The sequence below is a fragment of the Nannobrachium achirus genome, assembly GCF_963921795.1.
Source record: "Nannobrachium achirus genome assembly, chromosome: 15".
Classification (NCBI taxonomy): domain Eukaryota; kingdom Metazoa; phylum Chordata; class Actinopteri; order Myctophiformes; family Myctophidae; genus Nannobrachium; species Nannobrachium achirus.
Genome location: NC_137822.1, coordinates 19,915,458 through 19,927,940, shown reverse-complemented (window position 1 = coordinate 19,927,940; position 12,483 = coordinate 19,915,458).

Here is a 12,483-nt window from a genome sequence, read left to right as displayed (position 1 = left end):
TACGTTTTCTTTTTTTTTTTTTTTACTATTTGAAATTATCTGACAATGCTTATAGAAAATGCATTTGTCTAGAATTACATGGTCAAAATGGGGACGCCACGTCGACTGTGGCACAGAGCATGACGGAGGATGATAAATTAAATCTCTGCGATATCTTGAGTGTTTTTTATCACGATAAACGATAATAGCGATTCAATGGAGACAAGTCCTCAGGACTTTTTGGGGTTATCCTTTAGACCATGTGTATGACCGTACTCATGCTGTTTGTATAATAACGTATGCAATCACTCAATAAAAAACACACGCGCGCGCACACGCACACGCGCACACACACACACACACACACACACACACACACACACACAGACACACACACACACACACACACACACACACACACACACACACACACACACACACACACACACACACACACACACACACACACACACACACACACACACACACACACACACACACACACACACACACACACACACAGCTTCTATGCACTTTAAAGGCCCTGACAAGCCACAATGACTTGCAAGAATTAGCGGCTACATAATGACATCTGATCATATCCCTTTGTATCACCTCCTCACATTAAAAGTAGAGCTATTTCGCTTCTCTCTCACAAAACCTTTATGTATTTTCTCCAATATAGGCTTCATTAACTATTGAACATAACCACTATACTGGTAATAACTTTTCATTAGCCCAGGATAGTTTTTCATGCTTAGTTTATTTGTTTCCCCTTTTTATTGTTTTTGCCAAATAGGCGTCTGTAACTTTTGACTAATTCGGTATGAGAACAACCACCATACTGCTATAATAACTTTTGTTTTGTAGCACAGAATAGTTTTGCATACTTGGTTTACTTTTCTCCCCTTTCTGTTGGGGGGGGGGGGATTCCACAGGTCAAACTGACATCTTAATTTCCTTCCGATTTATCAATATGAGGAAAATAATACTTTCCTTTTTTTTGCGTAAATGTTTAATTTTCAATAACACAAGGCAACATTCACATGAGTTATGAAGCGGTTTTAAATGAACTTTAGATGTGTTGATTGAAATTTGTTTAAAATTGACTTTACTTGCCATGTTTTGAGAAACATCACTTTTTGTAAACCATCCAATCGTGACTAAGAATTGATTTGGAAGCCATCTGCATTTCTTTGCTTGTTTTCTTCCCGATGTCTTCATTGAGAAAAGGAAAAGCTCATATTTCAGTCAGTTACCTTCCCATTCATGTCTTGAATGGTTCAACCCCATTTCTCTCATCAGGAACATTACATCAACTGATTTTGTCAAAAGTTATACTTACAAATATAATTGAACAAACACATATTCTAGCACACACTCAAATATAAACAAATCAATTCGCGGAAGATGAAACGGCCAAAACATTCTTTCCCAATGATGCACAATTCGATCTGGGCTTTAATAAAGACCTGCCCACTACAGGATGTAGTGTTAATTTTAACTCCTTATTTGACAGTATTTGTAAAGGAGAAGTACTCTGGACATGTTGAATTGTTGCTGGGTAACAACACAAATAAACTATTAAATGATGATGTTGCTGGCTGGCAGGTTAAAATAACAAACTAAAGCGGAGCGCATATCTCCACCAGGCTGGGTTGCCTATCCAGGGCTGTGTAAGTTGCGGGTTGCAGCCTTCAGGACCCGAGGAAGCTGAAGGGGTAAATAGCATTTGACCTGCGGTGTAACCTGAGGTGTATTACGCCCCTCAACATGTGATTCCAATTTTGGTTTGATTGGACGTTGCATTCATGATACATACTGTAGATACATGATGCGTTTTTGTAAGATATAGAGGTTCTGGCCGCTATGCGGACCTCACACCTACACAGTACACCACACTGCCGATCCGACAGATATGTCTGAATCTGTTTCAGGGGCTTTGTCAGAGTACCCATTGTACCCATCTGTCTGTGTCCCTTTTGTGATCTGTGATCTGTGTCTGTCAGACCTTGTCCTTTTTATGCCAATATGGAGATCCCCGATTTCATCAATATATGCCCATATATGGGCATATCAGTCGGAATGGCGGTTCTGGACAACTGAATACCCGAAAGACTCGCATAAAAGGGATTCTATTAGTGTGGTTGGCCTAACAGGGCATCATCTGGGAATCAGATGTATAGAGGTCAGCTCCATATATGGAGATCTAAGTAATGATCCAGTCGTCTCCATGTATGGATATCCAGGGTTTGATAAGGTCAGTGTCATGATCTTCATATATGGATATCCAGGTGATGACAGTCAGCAGTCTTGATTTGCAAATAAATTCTGTCTTGGCCATATGGAGCGTCTATATATTGGCATTGCCAAATATGGGCATGCCAAATATGGGCTTAATATTGATGACATCAGGGATCTCCATACAGGTATATGATTGCCAGAAGAGGCTGTCTTGGTCATTGAGTCAACAATGTGACGACTCAACAGGTCAGCTATGGACATTGACTGACATGATCTTCCGGGTTTTATAGTAAACTGCGACCTATGGTCGCAACAATATGGAACAGCCTTCCCCCTGCGGTTCTTACATTACATAAAGTAGTATTCATGTATGCCTTTAAGAAGAGGCTGAACAAACAGCTATCCTGTATGTATGTGACTGTAATCCCATAAAGCCCAAGGACATTCAGTTTATTTACACTTGACTGAGTAGCTGCAGATCAGTGATGATAGGTTATATCCAGTAAGAAAAAGAAAGGTACTGTTGTGTACAGCAATACAAGGCAAAAGAAAAAAACTAAAACAAGAAGCATCAACAATACAGAGCAGCGGCAAACGTATGTAAAAACAAATAAAGTGTACATTACAATCAGTGCTTCAGAAGTGCCTCACCGTGTCTCGTCATAAAACAAATAATAATAAGGATCAGTGCAATGCCAATCAAAAAAGTGTCCATTTGGTCAGTGCAAAAGCATGAGAAGTGAAAGTGCTCACAGCAAAAAACAGCACAAAGAACCCCACCCTAGGAATGTCATTAGAGGTCAGAGTCTTTGAAACATCAACGGTTGTGTGGGAGTTTGTGGGAGTTTTGGACAAACTAGTATCGAAAAGTGTGTTTAGAAGAAAATGAAAAATGGCGTAAAATCGTATTAAGCAGAAATGGGCATGCCTATTTGAGGAGTTGCAAGAGATGCAAGGAATCACCCCAGAGAACATTTTATTTTGATTGTACGACGGTTCAAGAGTTATAGGCCAAAACATGAAGCGGTCTGGTATAGCACCACCATGAGGCCAATTTGAAGTGCCTTCCTTTACTGGCAGTGTGCACAAGACGTTTGACACTGATCGGTCAGTGGTCTCTGGGATTAGCTGCACAGACACACACACGATCACGTGCACGCACACACTCAAACAGGGAACACAATATTCCCTGCCTCCCGGGCTTTTGGTCTCGTGGAGATACAAATTAGTGACATGTTACTCAGCTGTGCTGAAATGAAAAGTGGACTGCCGAGGCCATCCTCATCAGAGTTTCTCAGGCCTCTGGATCGCTGAGACCCCCTGCAGGCACATGCACGGACGGGACGCACACTCTCTCTCGCACGCAGTATTCAAGGACACAGTCACCCAAGTGCAAACAGGCATGCACACTTACACACAACCACACCATTACAGGGCCCATCTTCTCCGTGATTACCCATGCAAGGCCCAGAGAACATACGTCTGGCTGAGAAGAAGCAGGCATTGTTTTTCTGTAGCAGAGAGCGAGACAAAGAGAGAGTTAGAGAGGGTTGGAGGAAGAGAGAGCAATAGAGAGAGAGAGAAAGAGAGAGCAGGTGATAAAAGGAAATATCATGTCAGGGCCAGATGTCCCTGGCTCTGTGGCTATGTGACGCAACACAGCCCTCAACGGCTGCACAGCTTTCCTCGTCAAAGTACAAGTTCCAGGCTCCATCACGCTGTCTAACCATAAAAAACTCCCACTCTGTTGCATCCACACAGACCCCACTCAAAGTGAAACCACACATATCACACAGAAACCCCACCGCTAACTCACTCTCAGACCTCCCGCTATTTGTGCAACAACATACATAACCGTTGCTGTCGGGCAGAAACCTTGTATCTCCATATTTCCAAGTAGCATCTTTCTTGGTAAATGATATGCCCCCCTACTTTGTCCTACAAGAGGGTCTTGCAAAAGTAGCGGAACAAAGCTGTTAAGCTCACAATGTGACTCGTTGCGACAGATTGTAGATGTGCTTTTTTCCCTCTGCAATTTTAATAACATTTTGAAAGTCAACGTGTCGGTGGGTTACTGAACCAATGAAAAGTGATTGATTGATTGATTGATTGATTGATTGAAGACTTTATTCGAGTTTGCATAGGAAAAGGTACAGTTTCATGACATGACAGACAGTACAGTTCACTGGTACAAGGTGAACTAAAAGGATACCTCAAAAAACCTTTTGGGCTTGTTTCAATTGGGGTCCTTTTTTAACTCATATAAAAGTATTAACCAGAGCTTGTGAATATATAATAACTACATTGTATATTGGGAAACAGGTTATTTTTCCCCCTTTCCTGAAAAGCAACTGTTTTGGACATACAAGGTTTCCGCCCGGCAGCGACGAAACTCCGTTGTAGACCTCTGCTCAACCACAAACTCACTACTTCCACACAGTGAGCGATGGAGGAGCATGACTAGCCTATAGCGAGCCCAACCACTTACACTACGCAGCCAGATCAAATCAATCATCAATCAGTCACACCCGCATCAATCATCAGATTCAACTCCCAAGCTTCCAGTGATTCGACAGGCTGCATATAGTGTAGCAATAGTGTAGCGTCTGTTCCAACAACGAGGGGGGAGGCGGTGGTGCGTCTGTGTAACTGAGCTAAATCAACAGTCTAATCCAAAATTCAACAACAGATAACGTTCCCCCAGTGAGAACTAAACCCATTTATTCATTCATTATTCATAATATGCCAGCTACATCAAAGCAGCTTCTCCAGACTCTTTCACTTGGAGATCTGGTGAGGACACCCAAAGCCCCCCGTATACTGTGCAACCACTCCAACCACAGCAGGCATCGGAAACCACTCACACAGTCCATCTGTAGGTACATGCATAGACTAACACGTACAACACACATATTACGCACACGTGCGCCAAACCCTCATGCTTACACACTCTCCCTTGAAGTGCAGTGTACATCCAAGAACAGTTGCACAACTCAAACTTACTGTAACACCACACACAGTTTACTTACACAGTTGTTTGTACAATCGTGTGCTATGCCACAGTAAATACTTCCTTATTACACACACACACACACACACACACACACACACACACACACACACACACACACACACACACACACACACACACACACACACACACACACACACACACACACACACACACACACACACACACACACACACACACACACACACACACACACACACACACACACACACACACACACACACACACACACACACACACACACACACACACACACACACACACTCTCTTCGGTGTCAGGCCAGGCCCAGCCATTGACCTCAAATAACAATGGTTTTCATTAGATCAAGGCCCACTTGGACATCTTGTTAAGTGATCAGAGTGGGTGGGCCGCGTGCATCTTCGGAGCATGTTTATTTTAACCATCAGTCAATTGATTTTGTTCCAGTTTGGATCAATGGAACTAACATGATACACAATGAGAACTGTTTAATTGTTTAATTACATAAATAAATAAATACAATTCTAATTTTTATATTGTAATGTTATACATCAATAAAAATCAGGGGGGCATCAGTTGGCCCTGGCCCACAGGTTGAGAAGCAGTCTAGATAGTTTACCATGTCCACATTCAACCTGCCATGCCTGCTTTGGGCATGACATTATAGGCACAAATGTTCAACATTTTCAAAAGATTTAAAGAAATGTATATATTTTTTAAATAGCTAAAGAACAGAAGATACTTTATTTGCCATTTCCACGAATGCCTAGGTAATCTTGGAGCACAGCTCCCAGGTTCAGCATTTTTTTTTAAAGACAAGTCAGAAAAAACATACATCCTCCAAGCCTACATATATCCTACACGGGCTACTCTTTAAAAATGCAAATAGAATAAATAAGTACTTATAGTCTAACTAAAAACAAAATCCTCTGTCATGATAATTTATTTATTAGTCAGACACATTGCTGTGATTTGAAATTTGTTCTCCGCCTTCAACCCATCTCTTGGAGCGGTGAGCTGCAGCCGTGCCGCGCTCGGGAATCAGTAATGGTGATCAGCCCCCCCAATCCAACCCTTGATGCTGAGTGCCAAGCAGGGAGGCATTGGGTCCCATTATTACAGTCTTTGGTATGACCCGGCCGGGAATCGAACCCCGACCTCCCAGTCTCACGGCACACAGTCTAACCACAAGGTCACTGAGATGATCCAGTTCACCTGAAAAAGAAGGGTACATCTACTGTACGTAGATGCACTGCGACATGACAGGTCAGCTAACAACACCGTAGAACTCTAGACCCTGATGTTAGATAGGAGACCCTGGCCTCCAGGCCAGGGCAGCCATCCAGGATATCCATTTAGATATTTCAGTACTGTATATGTAATATACTTACTTGTTTAGAGTAAGAAGAGTAAGAGTAAACTATCCCTTTAAGTCTAACGTGCACCACAGGCATGTTAAACATGTATCAGAATGTATTCAGACTGGACAACCATCTCAACAACCAACGGACCACACTTCACACTCCCTCGCTCTGGGTTACGTTATGCTGAAGAATCTGTTAAATGTGTTAGTTTAACACTGAGAGTGTAAACACAGATTTAAATTAACTATTTTTGCTGTGTAGATGAAGCAAAACACCCTTCAAGTGTCATAGAAAGAGAACTCCCAGTCAGTTTTTATTGGCACGACGTTGCTCTGGAGGAATACATTCTGCGGCACTGAATAAATGTAATTTTATGTGGACTGCATGCTATTAGAAGGTCAGATCATGCTGGCAGTAGACACCATTTAGATATTTCAGTACTGTACAGTATATGTAATATGTACCTTTGAATTAAATTGTAGTCAGTGAACTCTTGTTTAACCTTCCCCAGGCTGAAAATAGCCTGTCTACAAGCTCATGAGTTATATATACTAGCCCTTCCCCGTTCAAAGATATGAGCTCCAAAATGATGTGCAGTGTGTGGGTTATGGGATGTGCACTGTGCATACAGTATATGAGGGATGGAAAGTAACTTTAACTGGTGCTTGCATGATAATATGTAGGAGCATCAATGTAAGAAATACCTGTTTCGTTTAATGGCTAAACCCCCCCCCCCCCCCCAGCCCGCCCGCCCACCCGCACACACCTGCCTGCCTGCCTGCCTGCCTGCCTGCCTGCCTGCCTGCCTGCCTGCCTGCCTGCCTGCCACACACACACACACACACACACACACACACACACACACACACACACACACACACACACACACACACACACACACACACACACACACACACACACACACACACACACACACACACACACACACACACACACACACACACACACACACACACACACACACACACACACACACACACACACACACACAGAGAGCTAGTTAAACATGTTGCCTCATGCTAGATGCAGAATAGATGAGCCTCAAGCTAGATGCAGAATAGATAGTAGATACACCATAAAAATGCTAATATACAGCATACGATTTGTGAAAGTGACAAACGGGCTTCACAGTTATGTCAGGTGTGTTCATATGCTAATGGTGATGCGATTTCAGATCAATTGCTCCAGCCACTGAGGAGAAACGCTGTGACACTCAGACACTCAGACATTCGCAAAATTATAGTATAGATATATATATCTCAAACATAAAATGGCTCTGGTAAATATGTATTATCCTAATTCCTGACCTGTGAATTCGACATTCATATATATGTATGTATATGTATATGTATGTATATATATATTGTATATACAGATACATGAAGAAAGAAAAAAAGCTTGAACAGTCTAGACTAGCGATTTCCGAATACCAACCTGGTATTTCTTTTTTTTTTTTTTTCAAAAGCTTGAACACAATGGATTGATTGATCAGTCATTAGAATGAAAATGCATGTGATCCATACTCCATACCAATCTGACTACTTATCTCGACAGCCGTGTCCGTGCGGCAACGAGTGCCGTGCTGCAAGCTTGTAGATCTGCTATTTTTGAAAAATCATTGAAATTTGTGCAAGTCTTTGAATATTTCAAATCCTTCTAAGGTTTTTTGAAAAACGTATAGTGGTGCTCAAACTTTTTCATGTGAAGGACCCCCAAAATGGTATTTGGCAAAGGACCCCCATCTCAAAATATTTAGTTCCAGGGACCTCCCAGAAGCAAAATCTTTGTTACAAATGTTCACTTAAAATATACATGTATTCAAAGATTTGCACACATTTGCACGACTTTTCAAAAATACCAGATCTACAAGGCACTTGGTGCGCCCGCGCTCACACTCGGAGCCGCGGTGTGAGCTTGTATATCTGCTATTTTTCAATAGCTAAAGTATAAAATAAGTAAGGCCCCTCCACCTTGGGCCCAATAACTCAGTCCCACTTTCCCCCCCTTGTGACGCCCCTGTGGTCACATGCATTCCAGACTCAGCACTTCTGCTTCCAGCTTTACATCTATGGTGAAACTCGGCAGAATTAAAAGGGAGGGGGAGTTTTGGGGGGAAGTACTGTAATACCCTTATTTTGATCCATTCGATGACAGATGTTTCTATATGTGAGAGCCCATACCAATCCATAGCAGATGGTAAAGGTATTCTCTATCATAACAGCTTTTAGTGCGTTATATAAAAATCCATACCATGCAGTGTAAACACTACACTCAACTAAATCCTCCTAACCTCGGGCCTCCATTGTATTTTTATTCACTTGTTTTCATCAGCAAATGCCTTCCAATGAAACACAATTATCTGGCTGGGATCCATTTAGCCTTCAAATTAAACCAATATGATATTCGCCCCATGCTTCCACAATATGTAGGAAAACATTCAGTTTGAGAATCAGGCTGCAAAAATGTGGCAAGCGCCAAATCATGTCCATGTCCCGTGTTATGTCCAACAGCAAGTACTGTACTTAGCCTGGAAACCAGACAAATCTGCCATTGCAACAAAACAAAAAAGTGCCCTCGCAGTGATATTAGTCTGGCCATGCCAGGCTAGTACATGCATACTGGCACTGCCAGTCCTTGTTATATAAACCTATTCTGGGGATGGAATTAGACAATATAGGCTACTGTACAAGCTTGCAGATCGGCTATTTTGCAGAAGAGATTTGGTGTAGAGGGAAAAAAGCAGGAGACCAGTATACAGTAGAACCCTGGGGAGCCCTACTCCCCTGTAATTATCCGGTTTATTCTTTTTGACTACGCGTGGGGAATGGGATTATTACTGGAGCAGCAGTAGCTTTCAGTCATTAGCGACTTTAAGCTAGATGATTTTCAGGACGGCAACGCCAGGCGGACTACGGCTGCTATGACGTAATCGCCGTAGCGATCAAAATGGTTAAGCAAAGCCTCGGCGGTGACGGGTTCCCACCCCTTTCACTGAACGCTTCGGTTCCCATGGCGCCGCGTACACGCTGTAGACGGAGTAGGCGCTACATGGGAAGGGACCTTCTGCCGTAGTAGAGACGGCTGGGGTGACGGCAGGTTTATCTATCGAGCGCGGATCATTTCCGTTTACCGTTGTCATCTGCCGTTGCCGTAGCGTTGCTTAAGGTCGCTATTGGCTGGAGAGCATCACTTTGGGATGTTGAACTCTGGGTAACATCTTAACAACTTAACCCTCGTAGGATCCTCGTGTTCTAGTCACACCCAGGGCCTTCGGGTCACTTTGACCCGGCTCATATTAAACCATTCTAAAGTAGTTAGAAATCCCAAAAAATCATATTAAACACAATTTGATTGTCATTACTAACTACTTTACTAACAATTCAATCAATATTTTTTATTATCCCCGCCAGGCCGGGATGGCCAAAGGTGCACCCTGTAGACAATAGGGCTTCCGGTGTGTTCCACAATTCCTAGCGGAAGTGCTGCGTTTAACGGACGTTACGTCATGCGATGCGGGTCTGTTTACATTCCCCAGCGAAAAAACTAAAATAGATTGTAGCTCTTAACTCACTCTTAATAGGTGTAACATTGCTTGAATCAATGTTTTTGTTTGTATATTGTTTATTGCGAGCGTAACCGACGTAGCAGGAGACGTAGACCAGATTTTTTCGTGCAGGGAATACGTTTGCAGGAACACCGCACTGTGAAAAAAATACAGCTTCCGGGAAAATTCAGCCCCCCCTCCCAGAACGTCTTCTGCCTTCTATTGTCACCAGGCTTTTCTCTTCGCAGATGAGTAAGCCTGGCTACGCGAGGCTACCAAAGGTGAGGGATTATGTTTTCACCCCTCTGTCTGTGGACAGCTAATCTCGGGAAAGTTGGACCAATTAGTGTGAAACTACACACACACTCCCAGGAGGCCTAGGAAGAACCTCCTCCCCAAATTCTTCACAGCGCCACCATCAGGCCGTTGTGTGAACAGCTAATCTCAGGCACCACTTCAGCATCAAACTTGGCACACATACGCCCAGGAGGCCTAGAAAGAAACTCCACTAGAAATCTTTCCCATCTGTCTTTCATAGCACCACCATGAGACTGATCTTTGCAAAATATTTTGTTGGTATTACCATATAGACTTTGTCCAAACCTCACACCAATTGGTACATATTATCCCTATTGTCATTTGATCAAGAACTATATCAAATATTTCTCCCATTCTGATTTGCACAAGGTGCTACAGGTGCCCGGGTGGCACAGTGTCCCTGCTACCACTAAAGAGGTTGTGGATTTGAATCAATCGTGGGGCATCTATGCAAACACAATTGTTGTTCGAGGGATGGGAAGCTGGGCGGAGAGGGTGATAATTGTCACTACATGAATTCCTACAGCCAGGCTGGGTGGCAGCTGGTTTTGGGAGGGAGGAGTAGGACGAAGGGCGAAGGCCCTATAGTCCTCTCGGTGGGGGCTCCTCACTGTCAGGTGATTTGGTAGGCTACAACAGCAGTGACAACATAGGGGAGGAATCAATTGGCATAAGGACTGGATTGGGGAGAAAAAGTGGGTAAACCATAATTGGCTACTCAAAATAAAATAAAATAAAATAAATGCTACAAATCACGTCGGAAAGCTGTGGAACTTGGAATTTGTAAAGTGGCATAGGGATGAAGTTCCCATTTGGTAGCAAAATGTGCCACTCCCGCAAAAATCGTAAGCACCTTTGGAATCGTGGCCACTCTAAATAGAAAATGTGACACATACTGTAGGTCATGACATTGATCAAAATGACCAGAGAAAATTTGGAAATATCCCCCAAAACTTGTTTTGCTCAATTCTGCCTCATGGTGGCGCTATAACAGGATGATTTGGGGTTGAATATCTTCCTAGGCCTCCTGGGGGAGTACATGTAAAGTTTCACGCTGACTGGTCCAGCGGTGACTGAGATTAGCTGTTCACAGACAGAAGCAACGAAAACATAATCACTCACCTTTGGCCATCCCGGCCTGGCGGAGATAATATTGATTGAATTGTTATCAATGTAGTTTCTAATGGTGAGCAAATTATGTACTAGAGAATTCATTTGTCCAATGTTTTTTTCAGAAAGAAATGGTCTAAATATTAGCCATTTAGCATACACTTTCAATGGCCGGGTCAAAGTGACCCGAAGACCCTGGGTGTTATATGTTGATACAGGGGGGTGTTGCAAATGCATGACATGTACCATTTTCATATCACATGTTTAGTACAATAAATAAGCCAAGCAGAAGAAGTTTCGTGGAAAAAGATATATTTTAACATACTTTTTCTTGATGTTGAAAATTGAAAACCGGGTCAAAGTGACCCGAAGACCCTACGAGGGTTAAGCACTAAAGCCCTATTTTATACTTATACTAAACATAGCCAATCTACAGTATAAGCTCACAACACATTTTATGGCAATGCACTGAGAGCTTGTGCTATTTTTTTTTTAAACTAAATACTGTCCTAGACCAGTGGTTCTCAGCCTTTTCAGGCCGCGAGCCCTCAAAAATAATAACATTTTAACTTTTTAACTTGGGGGACCCCCCCCCCCCCCACACACACACACACACACACACCCTGACGAGCACTAAGAGTTGAGACATTACATTTTGTATAACACGGTTCTATTGTGAGAATAGCCGATCTACATGCTCACCACGCAAGGCGTTGTGAGCATGTAGATCAGCTATTTTCACAATTTATGTCTATTTGACAGCTTAAGAGGTATTAAAAAGTCCTCAAATTGTCACTTGCAATTGCACTTAAACTATGTTGGTTTGTTTACAGTTGAGTGAGATCATCTGGGGACCCCCCAAAATAATTTAGGAACCCCCCCCCCCCCCCCC